This window comes from Dromiciops gliroides, chromosome 3, assembly GCF_019393635.1.
Source record: "Dromiciops gliroides isolate mDroGli1 chromosome 3, mDroGli1.pri, whole genome shotgun sequence".
Classification (NCBI taxonomy): domain Eukaryota; kingdom Metazoa; phylum Chordata; class Mammalia; order Microbiotheria; family Microbiotheriidae; genus Dromiciops; species Dromiciops gliroides.
Window position 1 is genome coordinate 646,744,274 of NC_057863.1, and position 21,096 is coordinate 646,765,369.

At 41.8% G+C, this 21,096-nt stretch overlaps 1 protein-coding gene and 1 pseudogene across 1 annotated transcript in view; one reads left to right on the forward strand and one right to left on the reverse strand.

Annotated features, from left to right (window-relative positions):
- LOC122746330 (zinc finger protein 260-like) overlaps window positions 1–21,096 on the reverse strand; it is a 266,515-nt gene that overhangs the window by 44,354 nt on the left and 201,065 nt on the right. The window lies entirely within an intron of this gene.
- On the forward strand, window positions 46–14,840 carry LOC122748227 (annotated as a pseudogene).

A 21,096-nucleotide genomic window follows, 5' to 3' on the forward strand; every position in this document is an offset into this window, starting at 1 on the left:
AGGAAGTGGAGTGTCCTATTCAAGGAACAACAAGTGATTTGACTGCTTGAGCTATTTACTGATTTGCCCTGTAACCCAGAACTGATGAAGAATGCAACAGATTCCTACTTTTTTCTTTTGCAAGGTTTCATAAATACATTGGATAACTCTGCCTGAGAAAGCAAATTAAGATTTATTCAAAACTTTAAGTGGACAGATACATTACAAGGACACGTTCCAAGTGCCCAGCAAGATGCTCTGTTTGAGTTGATTTCCACGGCATTTAAAGTAGCCCTGTGGTATACCAAATAGGCATCAAAATTGGCTGGAAAAGAAAACTTAACAGAAGAAGAAGCAAAAGAAGTTCACAGAAGACTAAAAATTGCAGTTGAGATTTTCAAACATTTGAAGGAAAACCATATTCCCAAACATATCACACCTGCGGAAAAAAGGCAGGGATTTGGAAGTTGGACTCATAGATTCCTACATTATTCAATGTCAACCGAAAGCTCAAGAAGTTACAATTGCTAGAGCAATTGAAGTCAAACATAATCGTGGTCTAATTGATGCACTGGCATATGAAACAGCCAATTTCTTTTTCCTTTCCTTTCGTTTCCTTTCGCTTCCTTTCCTTCGTTTCGTTTCGTTTCCTTCCTTCCTTCCTTCCTTCCTTCCTTCCTTCCTTCCTTCCTTCCTTCCTTCCTTCCTTCCTTCCTTCCTCCCTTCCTCCCTCCCTCCCTCCCTCCCTCCCTCCCTCCCTCCCTCCTTTCTTTCTTTCTTTCTTTCTTTCTTTCTTTCTTTCTTTCTTTCTTTCTTTCTTTCTTTCTTTCCTTTTTTTTTGTAGGGCAATGAGGGCTAAGTGACTTGCCCAGGGTCACACAGCTGGTAAGTGTCAAGTGTCTGCAGCCACATTTGAACTCAGGTTCTCCTGAATCCAGGGCCAGTGCTCTATCCAATATGCCACCTAGCAGCTCCCAGGTATTTAATCTTTTTTAAAAAAATTTATAACCACAGGCAGTTAGGTGGCACAGTGAATAGATCACTGGCTCTGGATTCAGGAGGACCTGAGTTCAAATTGGGCTTCAGAACCTTGACACTTACTAGCTGTGTGACCCTGGGCAACTCACTTAACCCCAATTGCCTCACCAAAAAAATAAAAATAAAAATAACCCTTTTAATTGTCCTCGAGGCTGCTTTTTTTCCCCTCTTTGGTGGTCTTCAAGCAGTCTGGAGAACTAATTGTCAGCTATGTTTCCAATTTGAGACAATGCCAGGATCAATTCCAGTCTATACCCCACCTGAGCAGACCTTAGATCAGAGTCCAGACATTTCAGGTAATATGGTGACTGAGCTTCTCCATGAGGAGGAGGGTCCTGGATTATATTAGGAAGAAAGCTAGAAAGTTCCTCCAAATGACATGCTGATTCCCATGAAGATGTACATGTCTTGCTATCTGTGAAAAATATAGGAAAAATTTCTTCACTAACCTTGGGCTCAGTAGTCTTGGGTGAAAAAGGATTGGGTTGCAATAGATAACTTCCAAGGTCTCCTCCAGAAGTAAATCTATGAAGAGCTGATCTGAACAGACCCTCAGGGTTGAGTGGACCCTGTTAAAATTTGATCTGGTTCTGGTCCCCCTTAACATCTCCCTCTTCTAGTCAGTATAGTAAGTTCATAACTAGCCAGTATAAAGAAGCAACAGCAGAAAGAATGCAAAGGAAAACCTGGAAGTCTCATAGGAACTATCCCAAAGATCAAAGGAGCAGACTTTATAAATTAGATCATACAGTAACCAAAATTCACATCCTAGTAGATTGCACTGACTCAGCAGAAGCCATCTAGGGTTGGGCCTTCTGGTCCTATGATATGTAAAGCTCAGACAAGGTTCAGACATGACCAGTGAGAGCAGCAGAACACCAAGTGGTGCTGAAATAATGCACATGTTAACTTTAAAGTTTTATCAACACCTCTGAGATTATTGGGATATATTAATGAACTGTTCTTCCATCCCCCACCAAAGAAAAAAACAACTATTAAAAAAAAAGAGAGACCTTAAGCTCCTGCCTCTAGGTTTAGCCTCTAATGTTGGTGTGCCCCAAGACTGTCCAAGTCCCTCTTCTCATTATTTTTGTTCACCTGCCCCGAGTTCAGTTATCACTTCTGTCATGGGGCCCAGAGTACCCCATAAGTTCTCTGGGGTACATCAAGGAATCTTCTCCTTGAGAAACTAAACCAGAAGACAGATATGCCTAGAGAAATAAGGAGAACCAGATCGGACTGAGCTTGCTTCAGAATCTCCACCCTTCTTTCTGATCTCCCTTACCCCTGGGGAGATAAATTTGGGTGTGGCTGTGGCCTTTGTGCCCTGAAGAGAGAGATGGCTTGAGAGATCTGTAGCCACCCCTCACCCAACTCCTCTAGCCACCACCAGTGGGGGATGGTCCTCCCTCATTAAAGGAACTTTCCACAGTCAAATGGTCACCCGTCCGCATCAGTCCTCTATAAAAGTACCTACCAGCCTCCTGCTCGAGGAGATTGGTACCTCAGAGCCACGTTTTTTGTTCCATACCTTTCTCCCCAAGAAAAGTCCAAGGATTTCTCTTGGTTTCCCTTCCCTCCCCTCCCCTTCCCTCCCGTTCCCTTCCCTTCCCTTCCTTTCCCTAACCCCGCCCCCTTGCCCCAAAATAAACTACCATCTTATTCTAACTGCTTTTGTGTGCAAGAGGGTGTAATTCTTTAAAGAGGAATTCCTAAGAATCCCTACTCCTAACCCAAACCCCATACCCCATTTCCCCCATAACAACTTCCTTGCTGATAATTGTTTGTTTCATATATCCAGCTCCAGTCTCTGTTTTTGGCTTTAGTTGCACATCAGCACCTACCACTGGGACATATGCAACTGGATAGTTCCTGAGTATCTGAAAACCAAACACAATTCATGATTTTTTTTTCCTTCTTAAAACCAACTCTTCTCCTAACTTCTCTATTTCTATAGGTGCTCTCTTCAGAATTAATCAGCTCTTGTTGAATAAAGTGAGAAGTTAATACTTTCTTCCAATCTGTTATGGGGCAAATCAAAGAACCTTTTCCTTGAGAAACCAAACCAAAGGACAGACACACCTAAAGCGATAAGTGGCACCAGATCAGGACTGAGCTAGCTCCAGGACCACCACTCTTCATTCCAGTCACCCCAAGACCCCTCGGGGAGATTGGATTAGGTGTGGCTGCTGCCTTTGTGGCATGAGGAGGACAGAGATGGCTGAAGAGATCCAGAGCCACCCCTCACACAATTTTCCCCAGCCACCACCAGTGGGGGATGGTCTTCCCCAATAAGGGAACTTTCCACAGTCACATGATCAGTCCTCTATAAAAGAATTTCCAGGTCTCCTGCTTGAGGAAATGGGGATCTCTGAGCCACGCCTGGGGGCCATTCCTTCTCCCCATGAGAAGTCCAAAGATTTCTTTCTTGGTTTCCTTTCCCTAGTCCCTAAATAAGCTATTATTTTATTCTAATTGGATTTGTGTGTAAGAGGGTGTAATTCTTTAAAGAGGAATTCCTAAGAACCCCTGCCCCTACCCCAAACCCCCACCCTAATTTCCCCATAACACAATCATTACATTTATAAGACTACAAATATTCTGATTTAAAAATAAGCCTTGAGTTCTGAATGAAGGCTTTCCCACATTCATTATATTTTTGTATGAGACCCCTGATGTAAAATAGAATTGGAATTCTGAATGAAGGCTTTCTCATACTCATTGCCTTTCTAAAGCTTATCATAACAATAGCTAACATTTATATAACTCTTAACATGTGTCAGACACCTTGCAAAGCACTTTACAATTATTATCTTATTTGATCCAGTTGCAAAAATGTTCCTTGTCCTTGCTAGCCACTGCATGAATAAAACAGCACAGAATATAGACAGCCTTCATGTACACTAAAGTTTATTTGTCCATTTAAGAGTGTGACATACTGTCATGGGGTGCAGAGCACCCCAGAACTTCTCTGGGGCACATCAAGGAACCTTCTCCTTGAGAAACTAAACCAGAGGACAGATAAGGCCTAGAGAGATAAGCGGAAACAAATCGGACTGAGCTAGCTTGGGATTCCTACCCTTCATTCTGGTCTCCCTTACCCTGGGGAGATAAATTTGGGTGTGGCTTTGGCCTTTGTGTTCTGAAGAGGGATCTGTAGCCACCCCTTACCCAATTCTTCTAGTCACTACCAGTGGGGGATGGTCTTCCACTCCTCACCCAATTCCCCCAGCTACCACCAGTGGGGGATGGTCCTCTCTCACTAAAGGAACTTTTCACGGGCAGATGGTCCACCCCCATCAGTTCTCTATAAAAGTACCTTCCAGTCTCCTGTTCGAGGAGATTTGGTACCTTGGAGCCATGTGCTTTATGCCAGTCTCCCCATGAAAAGTCCAAGGATTTCTTTCATGGTTTCCCTCCCCCCACCCTTCCCTTCCCTTGCTCCTAAATAAACCACCACCTTATTCTAACTACTTTTGTGTGCAAGAGGGTATAATTCTTTAAAGAGGAATTCCTAAGAACCCCAACTCCTACCCCAGCCCATACCCCATTTCCCACCATATCAATACCAAGGGATGCCCATCCATTGGGGAATGGCTAAAAAAGCTGTGGTATAGAATGGTGATGGAATATTCTTGTGCTAGAAGAAATGACAAGCAGGATAATTTCAGAAAGGTCTGGAAAGACTTAGATGATTGTGAAGAGAGCCAAGCTAAGAGAGGCCCATTCACAGTTTGTACACAAAGAATAAAGAAGTGCTCACACTTTGAAGTTTCTCCATCAACTTTATGGAATTACAGGGAAGCTAGCAATTAGCTGGCTGAAAGATCAACCACATCCCTGGTGAGCATTAAAAAGCAAGCTAATAAGAAATGACAAGCAGGATGGCTTCAGAAAGGCTTGGAAAGACTTGTATGAACTGATGGATAGTGAAGTGAGCAGAACCAAGAGACCATTGTGCACAGAGACAGCAATGTTGCTTGATGAAGAATTGTGAATGACAACTATGATTCAAGACAATCTTAAGGACTATTGATGAAACATACTGTCTACCTTGTTATGGGGTGCAGAAAGAGGGTGTAATTCTTTAAAGAGGAATTCCTAAGAACCCCTAGCCCTAACCCAACTCTGTACCCCATTTCCCCTCATAACAACCTCCAAAGAAAGAACTGATATTGATGGACCACAGACTGAAGCAGGCTATTTTTCACTCTTTCATTTTTTCTTTTATTCAAGTTTTCTTGTACAAAATTACTAATATGACAATGTTTTATGTGATTGTACATGTATAACCCATATCAGATTGCTTACCACTTCAGGGAGGTGGGAGGGAAGGAGGGATAGAATTTGGAACTCAAAACTATAAATAAAAATGTTTATTATTATTTTTTTAAAGTGTGACATACCACATTAGTAGGTGATGGATATGTATATCACACAGTTCCACATGTGACAAATATATTGGATCTCCTCTGGAGCTACATAATCCAGGAAATTTAGGAAAGATCAAATTGGGCATGCACAAAGGGAGACTTACAGAGCAGTTTTGGTCAAGATTGAGTAGAGCTAGCAGAAAGGAAAAGTTACACCTTTTGGAAAAGAAAAAGGATGCTTAAACTGTTACAAAGCATTTAGCATAGCTATTTACACCAAACAAAGGAAAACAGTATCTTCTTTATCAGTCACTTAATTAACATTTGTTAAGCTCCTATTTTGTGTCTAATTAGACAGGATAAAGAGAAGTTCCCAACTTCCTGAATCTATTTTCCAAGAACTTGTTCTCCATCCTCCCCCTCCCCCTTCCCCATCTCAGGACATAAAGCCTAAAATTGACTTAGTAACTTTGTTCCTGTTTTTTGTTGTTGTTGTTTTTTGGTATAGTTCTGGGACAAAAAACAGCCAATCAAGTCACTTTTCCTCATTACAAGTTCTAGATACCTGAAGACAGCTATCAAATTCCTGAATCTTTTCTTCCATACTTCCATACTTCCTTAAGAAATATTTCTATCATGTGGGCTCTTCTTTGTTCCAGTTTCCCTCTTCTTGACCTCCTGTAGCTAACTAAAGAACTTGAACAGTGTGACAAGAATCATCTGAGGATTCAATGATAGATACTGCTACCAATCAATCATACAATCAATGCCTCAGAGATAGGGATAAACAAGTTTCTTTTTTTTAATCAATAAAGTATTTTATTTTTTTTCCGTTACATGTAAAGATAGTTCTCAACTTCTGTTTATACAAGCTTTCCAATTTCAGATTTTTCTCCCTCCCTCCCTCCCCTCCCTCCCCTCTCCCCTAGACAGCAGGTAATCTGATATAGGTTATATATATGTATGTATATAATAACACTAAACATATTTCTGCATTAGTCATGTTATAAGAGAAAAATCAGAGCAATGATGAAAAAACTCAAAATAGAAAAACAACAGCACCAAAAACAAACGAAATAGTAAGGTTCAATCAGCATCTATACTCCACAATTCTTTTTTTTTTTCCTGGGTTTGGAGATCCTCTTCCATCACGAGTCCCCTGGAACTCTTTTGTACCATTGCATTGGTGAGAAGAATATAGTCCATCACAGTAGATCAACACACAACGTTGATGATACTGTGTACAATGTTCTTCTGGTTCTACTCATCTCACTCATCATGAGCCCACACAAGACCTTCCAGGTTTCTCTGAACTCCTCCTGCTCATTGATAACAAGTTTCTTATGCTCAGAGAGTAGGCATCAATGAGTAGGGAACAACGACAAGAACAAAAAGAATGAGTGAGTCCTGAACATCAGTTTCAGCAACCTTGTGTAGGTTTTGGTTACCTAAGCAGAATGGGTATAAAGGAATTTTAAAGAAAGCAGAAGGGCAAAGTAATGATTTACATATCAAAGAACTGATGGCTGAAGGTAAAACTGATGTGGGCTGAATTTAGGGTGGGGTGATCAAATTGATCCTGAGGTGTCCCAAAAGAATGACAAGACTCAGTTTCCCAAGTTTTATTGAAAGACTGTTGATATGTGTTGATCAGCTGTGATAGGCTTGATTCTTCTCACCAATACAGCAGTACAAGATAGTTCCAAAAGACTTATGATGGAAAAGGCTCCCCCCCCAAAAAAGAACTGGAATATGGATGCATATTGAACCATATGATTTCTTTTGGTTTTGGTGCTATTGTTTTTCTGTTTTGAGATTTTTCCTTTTTGCTCTGGTTCTTCTCTTATAATGTGACTGATGCAGAAATATGTTTAATGTTATTGTACATATATAACCTATATCAGATTACTTGCTGTCTTGGGGAGGGGGGCAAGGAGGGGAGGGGGGGAGAAAAATTCAAAACTAGAAATCTTATAAAAAATGTTGAAATCTCTACATGTAACTGGAAAATAATAAAATACTTTTATAATTAAAAAAAAAAAAGAAAGACTTGATGACAGGGAAAGAACCAGAAGAAATATAGAAAAGTATCTCTAGAATAAGGAAAGAAAAGACAGTTATATTTATAGGATGGGTAAATTATCAGTCTCATTATAATAATCTCCTAAGGGAGGTACAGGGGAGGGTTTATCCTAATTTGGAGTTCCTGGGGGCTTGAGCCAACCCCCGAGGCAGGTACCTTTTTCCACGGAGGTGTGCTCTGGGGGTTTACAAGTCATAAGGTGAATCTGGGGACAAATTTAGCCTTTTCTGCGCATGTCACCTTTTTGATTCCCATGCTTAGTTTCAAAATATTTTCATTTATCAGTTTGAATTTCTATGCCCTGCCTGTATATCTTTGTTATAATTAAGGTCTCCATGACCTGCCTCTTTATGTTATTATTATGAGTGCTGATTAATGTGGAACTTGTATTAATGAAGACTCAAGTCTTAAGTTATCCATTAACTGGGGGTCTGAATCCCTCTTAGAGCTCAGATCTAAATTAGAGCTTGGGTCATAGGTTTTTCTGTTAACCCCTTCTTTTGCCTCCTACATCAAAATGACATTGAGTAAAACAGGAATGTTAACACCAGAAAGGACCGGGGACTGGGGCAAACCTGTTAACACCCTGGTATCTAGAACTTGTAATGAGGAAAAGTGATTTGATTTGCTGTTTGTTTGTTTTTTGTCCCAGTATTACAAAAAAATCAGGAACAAATTTACTAGGAGTCAATTTTAGGCTTTATGTATGGAGATGGGGAAGGTTGGGGGTTGGGGATGGAGAAAAAGTTCTTGAAAAATAGATTCAAGAAGTTGGGAACTTCTCTTTATCCTATCTAATCAGACACAAATTAAGTGACTGATAAAGAAGATACTGTTTTCTCTTGTTTGGCGTATGTTATGGGCCTGGGTACCTCATTTGAATGGCCCTGGGTACCCCAGAAGTTTTGTGGGGTAAATCAAAAGAACCTTCTCCTAGAGAAAATAAACCAAAGAACAGACACATCTAAAGAGATTAAGTGGCACTGGATCAGGCCTGAGTTAGCTCCAAGGACCACCACCCTTCATTCCAGTCTCCCCCATCCCTGGGGAGTTAAGATTAGGTATGTTGCTGCTTTTGTGGCCTGAGGGGGAGAGACATGGCTTGAGAGATCTGCAGCCACCCTTCACCCAACTCCTCCAGTCACCACCAGTGAGGGATGGTCCTCTCTCACTAAGGGAAGTTTCCACAGTCAGATGGTCACCCCCATCAGTCCTCTATAAAAGCCTGTCTCCTGCTAGAGGAGATTGGTATCTCAGAGCCACCTCTGTGCCATGCCTTTCTCCCCATGAGAAGTCCAAGGATTTCTTTCATGGTTTCCCTTCCCTTCCCTTCCTCAGCCCCCAAACAAACTACTATCTTATTCTAATTGCTTTTGTGTGCAAGAGGGTGTAATTCTTTAAAGAGGAATTCCTAAGGACCCCAAACCCCTATCCCTATCCCAAACCCCTAACCCCTATCCTGAACCCCCTACCCCATTTTCTCCATGACACAATCTTATCCCCCTAGGGGTGAGGGAGACTGGAATGAAGGGTGGTGGTCCCGGAGCTAGCTCAGTCCTGATCAGGCTCCACTTATCTCTTTAGGTGTGTCTGTCCTTTGGTTTAGTTTCTCAAGAAGAAGGTTTTTTGATGTACCCCCAGAGAAATTCTGGGGTGCTAGGCCCTGTAACAATTTCTCAAGGAGAAGGTTCTTTGATTTACCCCAGAAAACTTCTGAGGTACCCAGGGGCCCATAATGGTCACCAACTAGCTGCCGTAAAAGAGCCGGGAGACTACAGCAATTCAGTACTGGGGTTTAGCTAAAACTTATTGGAACTATCAAAGGGGGGCAAAGGACTCAAGAATAAAGTATTGTGTGGAGCTGAAGTGGCTCACCAGGAAGTTGAAAATGGGAAGCCAGGAGGGTGTAGACAGTGGAGGTGTGACAGATAATTAAGGAACTGAGAAGGGAAGTGACAGGAGGGCCCTGTGAGGATGAAGAAGAGGAGGGGAGGGTCTATCAGTCATAGTTGAATATAGAATGATAAAATATTTTGACCTGAAAGATAAATCTTGGAGTCCATAAACATGGAAGATGAGGGCACTAACACAAGGCTGAAGTTAAAAGTATAAAAATAGGTAAAGAAGAAATAAAACTATCCTAATTTGCTGATAATATGATTTTTCTTGGAAAATCCTAGGGCCTCAGCAAAGATACTAATTGAAATATTGTATTTAACAAAACTGCAGGCTACAAAATAAACTCTCAATATCAACTGCATTTTTTTTCTTGTATCTTTTCTTTTTTTTCTTTTTTTTTTTTGCTGGGCAATGAGGGTTAAGTGACTTGCCCAGGGTCACACAGCTAGTGAGTGTCAAGTGTCTAAGGTTGGATTTGAACTCAGGTCCTCCTGAATCTAGGGCTGGTGCTCTTTCCACTGCACCACCTACCTCTCAATATCAACTGCATTTTAACAAAAAAATAACAAAATCCAAGAAGTAACCATAAAAAGGTAAACCCCATTCTAAATAATTACAAAACTCATAAAGCATTTGGGGATCAATTTACCAAAGCAGATAAAAACTGGTAGAATTTCAAATACAAAACTCTCCTGAAAGAAACAAAGAACAAACTTAAATATCTGGTGGAATAACCAATGCTCATGGGTAGGATGTGCCAACATGATAGAAATGACAATCATATTATAGCTAATTGACACTCTTAATTCTATGCTAATCAAATTATCAAAGGGATACTTTGCAGAATTTGATAAAATAACAAACTTCTTATAGAAAAACAAGAGATCTAAAATACCCAGGAAAATGAGGGGGAAATGTAGGGACTAAAACAGAAGAACACTTCAGATCAAAACTTTATTATAAAGGCAGCAGCCATTAAAACCATCAGAACAGGGGAGCAAGGGAGAATCAGAAACAATAGAACTCAATAACCCAGTGTCTAATAAACAAGAAAATATATGTTACTTAGGAAAGAACTTTATTTGATAAAAACCAATAGGATAACTGGAAAGCTTTTGTCTGGATAAAATTAGGTTTAGACCAACACTCTTCACCATATCCCACAATACTTTGCAAATGGATACATAACCTTCATATAAAAGATGCATTGTAAGAGAGAGAGAAAAGCAGTTGATCTTCCTCTCCCAGCTATGGACAGGATATGTATCTTAAGCAAACAAGGGATAGAGGCAATGACAAAAGAGAAAATAAATAAGCTTGATTACACAAAACCAAAAAGCTTCTGCCCAAACATAATTAGTACATCTAGGATAAGAAAGGAAACAAAATAGGAGGAAAAACAACTTTGTTACATTTTTCTGACAAGGGTAAATCCAAGACATATACCTAAATATCTCTATATATGACAAATAGAGATATATACCCAAATATTTCTTTATTTATCTATGAATAGAAGCTATTTATTCTCTTTAGTTTCCTTTCTTTTTTTCTTTTTTCTTTCCTTCCTTCTTTCTTTCTTTCTTTCTTTCTTTCTTTCTTTCTTTCTTTCTTTCTTTCTTTCTTTCTTTTTTTTTTTTTGCAGGGCAATGAGGGTTAAGTGACTTGCTAGTAAGTATCAAGTGTCTGAGGTTGGACTTGAACTCAGGTCCTACTGAATCCAGAGCTGGTGCTTTATCCACTGCACCACCTAGCTGCCCCCTTTAGTTTCCTTCCTCAAAGCTCAAAACTGGGAATATTTGTACTTTATATTATTGTTTTTCAGATTCGGAGCCTGAGATCAAGATCTCAGAAGCAGCTTCAAGAGAAAACAATCTAGAGGAGGAATCCTATAGAATGAAGATTGAAAGGCTCAGCAGTGCTTATCTTTGCTCCCCTATTTGTGGGGAATGGAGTGAAAGTTGTTGTTGTTGTTGTTTGTTCTTCATTCTTTTTTTTTCTTTTTTTTTGGTGGGGCAATGAGGATTAAGTGACTTGCCCAGGGTCACACAGCTAATAAGTGTCAAGTGTCTGAGGCTGGATTTGAACTCAGCTCCTCCTGAATCCAGGGCTGGTGCTTTATCCACTGCGCCACCTAGCCACCCCCCCCCCTGTTCTTCATTCTTAAAGAGGACCATGACATCAAGGTGATGTCATGACTTGCAGTGAATCGGGTTTAAATGAGGAAGGGTTCTGCAAAGTTATCAGCCTCACTCTCTTCTCCACATCAGGTTGACTGGAGATAGCCCTGGATGTTTTTAAGGGTACTGGGGTTTAGTGACTTGCCCAGGGTCACACAGCTAGTAAGTGTCTGAGGTGAGGGGATGAAAGTGATAAACAGGTAAAGAGTCAGGATATAAAACAAGAGACTGATGTGAGGAAAATGAGTAAATACCAGAAGACTCTAACTGGAGACAAATTTTACAAATATAAAGAATGTGAAAAAATCTTCCCTAAATATGCAAACTTTTCTGGAAATTAGAAAGTCCGTATTCTTGAGAAGGCTTATTCATGTAACCGATATGGGCAAACATTCTCTTATAACCCAAGACTATTTGACATCAGAGGATCAATGCTGGAGAGAGAGAGAGGCCTTATAAATGTGTGGAGTGTGGGAAGGCCTTTATTAAGATGTCAAATATGAATTTACATCAGATGATTCATATAGGAGAGGAGCTTATCAATGTAATAAATGTGGGGAGACTTTCACTGAAAAAGCAGCTCTTATTGAATACCAGAGAATTCATACTGTAGCAAAGCCTTATAAATGTAATAAATGGAGGCTAGCCTTCTCTGAAAAGTCAAACCTTATTAAACACCAGACAATTCATACTAGAGAAAAGACTTATAATTGAAAGGAGTGTAGGGAAAGCCTTTAATAAGATGTCAAAACTTAATAAACATCAGAAGATTTATACTAAAAAGTATCCTTATAAAGGTAGTAAATGTGGGGAAGCCTTTCCTAAACTCAGTTCTTATTAAACAACAAATAATTCATACCAGAGAGAAGCTTTATAAATGTAAGGAATGTGCAAAAACCTTCAATCTCAAATTTAAATTATCTGACATCAAAAGACACATACTGGAGAAAAGTTATCTAAACGTCATGACTGTGGGAATGCCCATATGAGAAAATTACAAAAATGAAAACATAATAAAGAGAACATAGAATTATAAAGGATTGGGGCAAACATTCGCTCCACATTTAAGCCTTCTTGTACAACAGTGAAAGCCTTCATTCAGAGCTCAGCCCTCAAATATATTACATACTGGAGAGATGGAAGCCTTTTCAAATATAAGACATATGGAGGGACGCAGCTAGGTGGTGCAGTGGATAAAGCACTGGCCTTGGATTTTGATATAATGGGTTTAGAAAAGTCTCCTATGGCAGATCGGACAGTAGAGACGAATGCAGAAGTTTTTATCACTTATTATGGGCAATTACTGAGTGAAGAAAGGTCTATATAAGTCATAAGAGAAAAGTGTTATGGGGGAGAGGCTTTATGACAAGAGTTTAGTAATCACCTCCAGGGAATGTGGTAGAAGGTATTCATATCAGGGATGACTTCTCCCAGAAGCAGAAGCTCATCTTTGAATACCAATAGCCTATTAGGGTTTGATGGTTGTGAAATTTAGAACACTACAGTTTCCAAAAATTAAAATTAATATCACTCAGAAGACAAAGGAGAGGCATATTTTTGTTTGTTTGGCAGGGCAGTGAGGGTTAAATGACTTGCCCAAGGCCACACAACTAGTAAGTGTCAAGTGTCTGAGGCTGGATTTGAACTCAGGTCCTCATGAATCCAGGGCCAGTGCTTTATCTACTGTGCCACTTAGCTGCCCTCAGGAGAGGCATATGTTGTGAAGGGGCAGATAAAAATTAACTGTCAACCATGGAATATGGACCATTTGCATCCTTCTATGAAGAGGCGATACATGAGTCCCCTTCAAGCCATCACAGGTCACAGAGGAAATTACACAGAGGACCTGAGAGTTATCCTTTTGATGTTTTTTTGTTTGTTTTTGTTTTTGTTTTTGTTTTTTTTTGGGGGGGGGCAATTGGGGTTAAGTGACTTGCCCAGGGTCACACAGCTAGTAAGTGTCTGAGGCCAGATTTGAACTCAGGTGCTCCTGAATCCAGGGCCAGTGCTCTATCCACTGCACCATCTAGCTGTCCCCCTTTTGATGTTTTAATGACCATAGGATCTTTTTTTTTTCAGGGCAATGAGGGCTAAGTGACTTGCCCAGGGTCACACAGCAAGTGTCTGAGGCTGGATTTGAACTCAGGTCCTTCTGAATCCAAGGCCAGTGCTTTATCCACTGTACCACCTAGCTGCCCCTGACCATAGGATCTTAATGAAGGAGGCTTCAGAAACATTCACTTTCAGGTCCTTTCCCATTTAGGCTGGCAATGGCTGATAGCCATCCTGAATAATTCCATGGGTGCCCAGCTTCCTTATTCTTTCTGACCTTAGGGTTTTTTTCCCCCCAGGGCAATGAGGGTTAAGTGACTTGCTCAAGGTCATACAGCTAGTAAGTGTCAAGTGTCTGAGGCCAGATTTGAACTCAGATCTTCCTGAATCCAGGGCTGGTGCTTTATCCACTGCGCCACCTAGCTGCCCCCTCCTTACTCTTATATAACCATTTTAATATGTGATACTTACCCCTTTCTCTCATATTTACATGACACTTTATGATTTACTAGCCATGATTTCATTGGACTCTCACAAAAATCTCTCCGAAGGAAGCTGTTGAGATTTTGACTCTCTTTTACAGATGAGAAAACTGAGGCCCATGAAGGGAACAGGACTTGCCCTGGGACACATGAGATAAGGATGGAAATGGAACCCAGGGCTCCTGATGCCCAGTCAAGCACACACATTTACTCATATATCCAAAAACATACATTCACACATGTTCCTCAAACCCAAAGAGACCCCCATTCTACCCTAGATTTTGGGCAAAGGTTTTATAAATGTGTCACATTATTTTAGAGTGGGTTGGGAAGGTGAACGCTGAAGGCTCAGTGGCAGGGCTTCCCCTAAGCATTTTTTTAAAAAAGTTTTTGTGGGGCAATGAGGGCTTGCCCAGAGTCACACAGCTAGTAAGTGTCAAGTGTCTGAGGCTGGATTTGAACTCAGGTCCTCCTGAATTCAGGGCCAGTGCTCTATCTACTGTGCCACCTAGCTGCCCCCTCCCCTAAGCATTTTAAGGGACTGATGGACAAGTACACTGGGAGACAAAGGAGAAGGAATTCAAGAGATTCCAGATCTTAGTCTGGTTCCATTTTGGGGTAATGAGAACAGAAGTTAGATTTCTATCTCGCAATTTTAGATTCTGCCTTCTTTGTTGACTCTGTTGCCAGTTACCCTAACACTGATGAGAATAGGGAAAAGGCCAAGGAATCAACCGCCTTGCTTTCCCTTGCCTAACCGAATCCCACCTGGCCCTTCTCCCCTACTGCCCTCAGTCCTGGCTGAGAGATTGGCTAGAGATGGAACCAGGTCAGAGAGACCAATGCTACCTTTGGTGGGGTAAAATTAATGAGAGATGCTTGGTCCCTTATTTTCAGCAGTGCAATGATCCAAGACAACTCTGAGGGTCTTATGAAAAATGCAGTCCATCTACAGAAAGAGAACTGATAGTGTCTGAATACAGATTGAAGCATAATTTTTTGTTAGTTCCTTTATCTGAAGTTTTGTTTTTGTCTGTTTTCTTTTACAACCTGGCTAATGTGGAAATGTTTTGCATGACTGCTCATGTATAGCTTATATTGAATTACTTGAGTTCTTAGGGGTGAGGTGGGTAGGGAGGGAGGAAGAGAATTTGCAACACAGTTTTAAAAAATTGATGTCAAAATTTGTATTTTATATGTAATTTGGGAAAATAAAATTCTAAATATAGAGAGATGCTTGGCCCTTTCCCTGCTTATTATTCTCCAGGCTCCATTCAGGGTCTGCAGAGGCAAGATTGATGGACTTGGATTTAGGAAGACCTGAATTAAAATCTGGCCTCAAACACTTACTAGCTGTGTGACCCTGGAAAAGTCATTTAACTTTGTATGTCTCAATTTTCTCACCTGTAAAATGGGCTGAAGAAGGAAATGGCAAACCACACTAGTATGTTTGCCAAGAAAACTGTAAAAGGGGGTCGTGGAGCATTGGGCATGACTGAACATCACTGCACAACAACTACAAGAACAAATATGCTGGATTTGGCATCTTTTCTCGCCCCCATGCACAGTTTCTCTTTGCTCTGAAACTCAGTGAGCCCCTGTCAAGACCATCTTCAGGGTCAGGACAGACACTCTCTGTCTCCCTCTGCTGACCTGGAATAGAAAAAGGACTCTGATTTTTTGTATTCTTGGGCTTTCTCAATCCAAACAATCTGGTACATTTCCTCCATCTTTGTGGAGAAGGTGTGTTTGTAGGGAGCTCAGTTGCTCCTGCTTCTCTTGCCAAGGCCTCCATTCCTTCTGATTTGGCACCATTTCCTTTCCTTTCATTTTGAGATTATTCTTTCTGTTTTTATATTTGGAGTCATTTGGGTATATTGTTTTCTAGACTCTGCTCACTCTACATCAGTTCATGTAAATCTCTATGAACTGGTTTGGGTTTTTTTTGTTTTGGTTTGGTTTGGTTTTTCTGTGGGGCAATGAGGGTTAAGTGACTTGCCCAGGATCACACAGCTAGTAAGTGTCAAGTGTCTGAGGCCAGATTTGAACTCAGGTCCTCCTGAATCCAGGGCCAGTGCTTTCTCCACTGTACCACCTAGCTGCCCCTGAACTGGTTTTTAAAAAATATTTTCATTACTGTAGTTTAACATAATTATTTTTCTCCATAACGATGTATTTTATGCACTTTATTTCATTTTTGTTTTCGTATTGTGTGCATTTTTTTTTTTTTAGTGAGGCAATGGGGGTTAAGTGACTTGCCCAGGATCACACAGCTAGTAAGTGTCAAGTGTCTGAGGCCGGATTTGAACTCAGGTACTCCTGACTCCAGGGCCAGTGCTTTATCCACTGCACCACCTAGCTGCCCCATATTGTGTGCATTTTAAATCAGTACTTCTGAGAAGGGATCCATAAGCCTCCCCAGATAGCCACAAGGATTTAAACCCCTCAGGAAGACCAAACTGTGATTGGCCTTCCTGGGTTCTTTTGGATGTCTCAGGGAGTTCGCCTCCCCAGTAACAAAGCGCAATGAACCTTTTTTAAAAGGGAATTGTTAGATTTCTTTTTCAGTTACCCTCAAGATATTTTGACTATTGGGCCCATCATTGCCAAACAAGCAGGGTATAGCCTCACCTAATCTTTGGATCTGGCCCCACTCTATGAGTGGCTATAGTGTGTGGACTTCTTTTAGAAGCACAGACTAGATTCTCTGAATGAGAACTATGTTTTCAGTCCTCTACAGATCATCAGGCCATATTTGAGGAGCATTGCCTACAAAGTTTTTTTAACCCCTCTGCCACCCTTGAATTAGACACAGAACTTCAAACTTCTGAGTATGTGGTGTCTCCTTCTCTAGACTCAGTTTAAAGGCAGTTGGAAGCCATACCTATGGGAGGGCAGTTCCAACTCTCCTTTGAGAAGCCAAGATCTTTATAGGCTAGAGCTGTCCAGGTCCAGAAGCAGTGGCTCAAGAAGGAATCTGAGGTTCACCAGTCCAAGAAATCCAACGAATAATCCCAAGAGCCCTGACAAATCTGGTGGGTCCCTTTCAGGGAAATTTTACATTTTATGATTGAATTTATCTACATTGAGACCTAACCCCAACTATTCTGGAAAGCTCCCTGAGGCTCCAGAAATCCTTGAGCAGTGAATTCTATCCAGAGTTTTAGGGGCCACTGTCACACTTCATACTGGAACAGACCCTCTGCCTGTGATCAACTGGGATTGCATCTTCTCTTGGGTCCATATCTCCTAAGGGTGGGGGGGAGTTCTTTCCTCTGCTAGTCTTTTCTCTTTCTCCCTTTCTCTCTCCTATCCCACCCACCTCATTTATGGTTAAATTTATAGTTTTGCTCATATTAAACCATCCCCGCATTTTAGGTTATAGTGTAGGATCCTTCTGTCAGATTTTTGTTGTTGTTGTTTTTGTGGGGCAATGAGAGTTAAGTGACTTGCCCAGGGTCAAACAGCTAGTAAGTGTCAAGTGTCTGAGGCTGGATTTGAACTCAGGTCCTCCTGAATCCAGGGCCGGTGTGCTATCCACTGGGCCACCTAGCTGCCCTCTTCTGTCAGATTGTGACAGTGAAGAGGAGACTTCTAATTAACAATAGATCCCTCATGTCCATGGAAGAAGTCTCACATGCTCTGGGATTTCTGTAGAAACGAAGTTCTCCTTCTCAGATAAGTAGTCAATGATATAACCTAGCCTGTGTGGGTATGAGTACACAGTACAAGGACCCCTGGTTGAGAAATGAAGCCGATGAAATACCCCAGTGCCCTTTGGAACCTATGTCAGTTTTGCTGTAGCCTTTGGTACTTGTCTGAGTCCAGAGTAGAGAGAGTTCCCTTCCTGGAAGACAGAAGAGCTGAGGGTGAGGTTGCCAGTCTACCTGAAGTCACTGGATCAATGTTTCTATACAAGTGACAAGCCCAATCAAATACCTCCTTGGAATCTGACAACATCCCTGTGAGATAAGTACTCTAGGTGTTATTGAGCCCATTTTGGAGATGAGGAAACTGAGGCTCGGGGGATGAGTCGCACAGGTAGTGAATGTGAGAGGCACAACTTGAAACCAGATCTTCTTGATTCCTGGTTCTTAGGTAATTTTATGGAACTTTGTCTGTAACCAACTGTGCGAGTCTATTCTGGAGACTTTGAGACATTTTACTGTTGCTAATGAAGAGGGACTGCAGCGGTTAATGATAAATTCTGGGAATTATAAGGCCTTCCCAGAACTCCAGAGGGAAAAGATTCTGTTTCACATGCTTAATCCTACCTGTGTGACTGTTGACAAGTCAGGTCACCCCCCACCCCGGTCCTCAGTTTTCCCATCAGTGAAATGAAGAAGGTGCACTAGCTGGTGTACCAGGGGTGGCTTCTGAGGTCCCGTCTATGATCTGTGCCAGGCCTCATAGCTGTGTAACCTGGACAAGCCTTTTGTTTCATTTAGGCCCCCTTTCCCCCTCATTTGTAAGAGGAAGTAGTGGACAAGATAAACAATGAGCATCTCGTCTCTTACTTCTGTAGCCTCAAGACCGGGCACGCAAAGGGAGGTAGTAGGATGAATGAAGTGAAGAAAGACCCTGCCACTTGGGGAGGGTCATGGGATGAGAAGACAAGGGTTCTTTAAGGTCATCTTGTTCAATCTCATTTGGAGTTAAGGAAACAAGCACAGAGAGGAGAAAGTAGTTGTCCAATGTCACAGATGTCCTCTCACATGTTCCAGCCCCTTTCCCCAAGTTCACTCTTTTCATTTTTGTTTTTGTTTTTGCGGGGCAATGAGGGTTAAGTGACTTGTCCAGGGTCACACAGCTAGTAAGTGTCAAGTGTCTGAGGTCAGATTTGAACTCAGGTCCTCCTGAATCCAGGGCCGGTGCTCTATCCACTGCTCCACCTAGCTGCCCCCAAGTTCACTCTTTTCAATCTGTGCCAAAGGATTGTCCAAAGACCTCTGACATCTGTCCTGGCTTTCCTTTTCTTGCAAAGAGGCTGCTGGCCATATACCAATTTATTCAGTAGACAGTCTAGAGGAAGGGGCCCTGGATTTGGAGTCAGAAGACTTGAGTCCAGGTTTTATATCAAGCAAGGATTAATTATGTGACCTTAGGCAAGTCTCTTCATAGCTGGCTTCAGTTGCCCTGGTGAGAGAAGCTATTGTGCAATAGCAAAATAAGTGCCCCATGCTCTGAAGCACTAGAGGGCTCTCATTTAACCACTACGATGGACAGCGACACTTGCTCTACACTGGCTAGATCTTGAGCCATTCACTCAGCCAGAGCTTACAACAGGGGTTGTAGGTAGGGTTCATGTAGGGAAGGGAAAGTAAGGGTGTTGAGTCCTTGGCCTATCCCCCATTCCCACCAGTTTCCACCAGTGCCTGTTTCCTCCTATCTCTGTCAGCAGAGTCGATAAAAGAAGGCAAAATCTGAAATCCCAAGGTCACAGTTTTATTTCTCTTCTCCCTCCCCCCAGAGAAGGCGACTGAGATCTGGAATCTCTTGGATCCATGTTCCTGCCTTGTTTCCCATTGTGATTATTCATCAACCCTAGAAAACTGAAGGAAAACCCTGGTTTACAGCTTTCACGGCTCAGCTTCCCACCTGCCTCTTAATACTTTATCTCTCATTTGCCAAACTTTTACCCAGGGAGTAAAACATAGGGTCTGTGTGGGTATAATTATGTGTGTGTTTGTATATGAGGGTATTTGTGTGTATTTGGTTAGGCATCCCAAATTTTTCTCACTGTATGACCTAGGATAAGTCATGTCCCCTTTCTGGGCCTCATGTTCTCCATCTGTAAAAGGGATTGATACTTCCACTACCTCTTTCTGAGAAATAGTCATGAGACTCAAATGAAAGCTCTTTCCAGATTGCTTATCCCTACCAAACGGCCCAATAAATTTATTTCTAAAACTATGTAAGATTTTGATCATCTTCGAATGTTTAAAAATCACACAGTGGAGGCAGAGCAGTGCATCCTAGAGTCCCTGCTCAAGATGTTTCTCCATCCTTCCTTCCCCCAAGTCTTAGAAGACAGAAGAGAATCCAGGCAACAAGGGCTTTTGGACGTGGGAGGACTCTTCAGGCCAACTTTTACCTGGAGAGTTGGAGAAGGTAGAAGGGGTTTAGAAGTTCATTTAACTTGAAGTTTGGGAGGGACCTTAGAATAGAGAGGCTAGCACTATTAAAGGCAGGGGTCATATGTGAGCTGAGGGCTGCAGACCAGGGCAGGGGCTGGATAGTGGCCAGTCTAAGGGCTCTGTTTCACCTGGGTATTGTGGGCAAGGGTTCAACACAGGTGCCAGGGCTGGCCCGACATCACTTAAGAAGCTGAAGGAGACACTGAGTGCAGAGGCTAATGACACAAACTATTAGCTCCAGCGGTCAGTCAAGAAACATTTATGAAGAACCTGCTATGAACTAAGTGCTGGAAACACAAAGGAAAGTAAAAGACAGTACCTACCCTCAAGGAGGTCACAGTTTAGTGGATAGGAAACTGTGCAAACCCATGTACAAACAGGATACAGTTAGGGTAAATTGGAGGTAATGAACATAGGGGAGACCCTAGAATTAAGAGGGATTAGGGGGGGCAGCTAGGTGGCGCAGTGGATAAAGCACTGGCCCTGGATTCAGGAGTACCTGAGTTCAAATCCGGCCTCAGACACTTAACACTTACTAGCTGTGTGACCCTGGGCAAGTCACTTAACCCCCACTGCCCCGCAAAAAAAAAAAAAAAAAAAAAAAAAAGAGGGATTAGGAAAGGCTTCCTGTAGAGAGTATACCCAGATGAAGTCTGACAAGGGCAGGGAACCCGGGCTCCATCTTGGACCTAATCCCGGAAGCTGTGGCCCTCTCTATGCGGGTCAAGATGGGCACAGCTTTTTTTTGCCTCATTTCACACTCTGAATCCTATTCAACTTGCATTCCCAAAGAACCCTTTGCTGTCTATGATCTCCTGTGGGATTTTACCCAATTCTCCACCATATGCTGATCCTTTTAGATCCTGTCTGTCACTC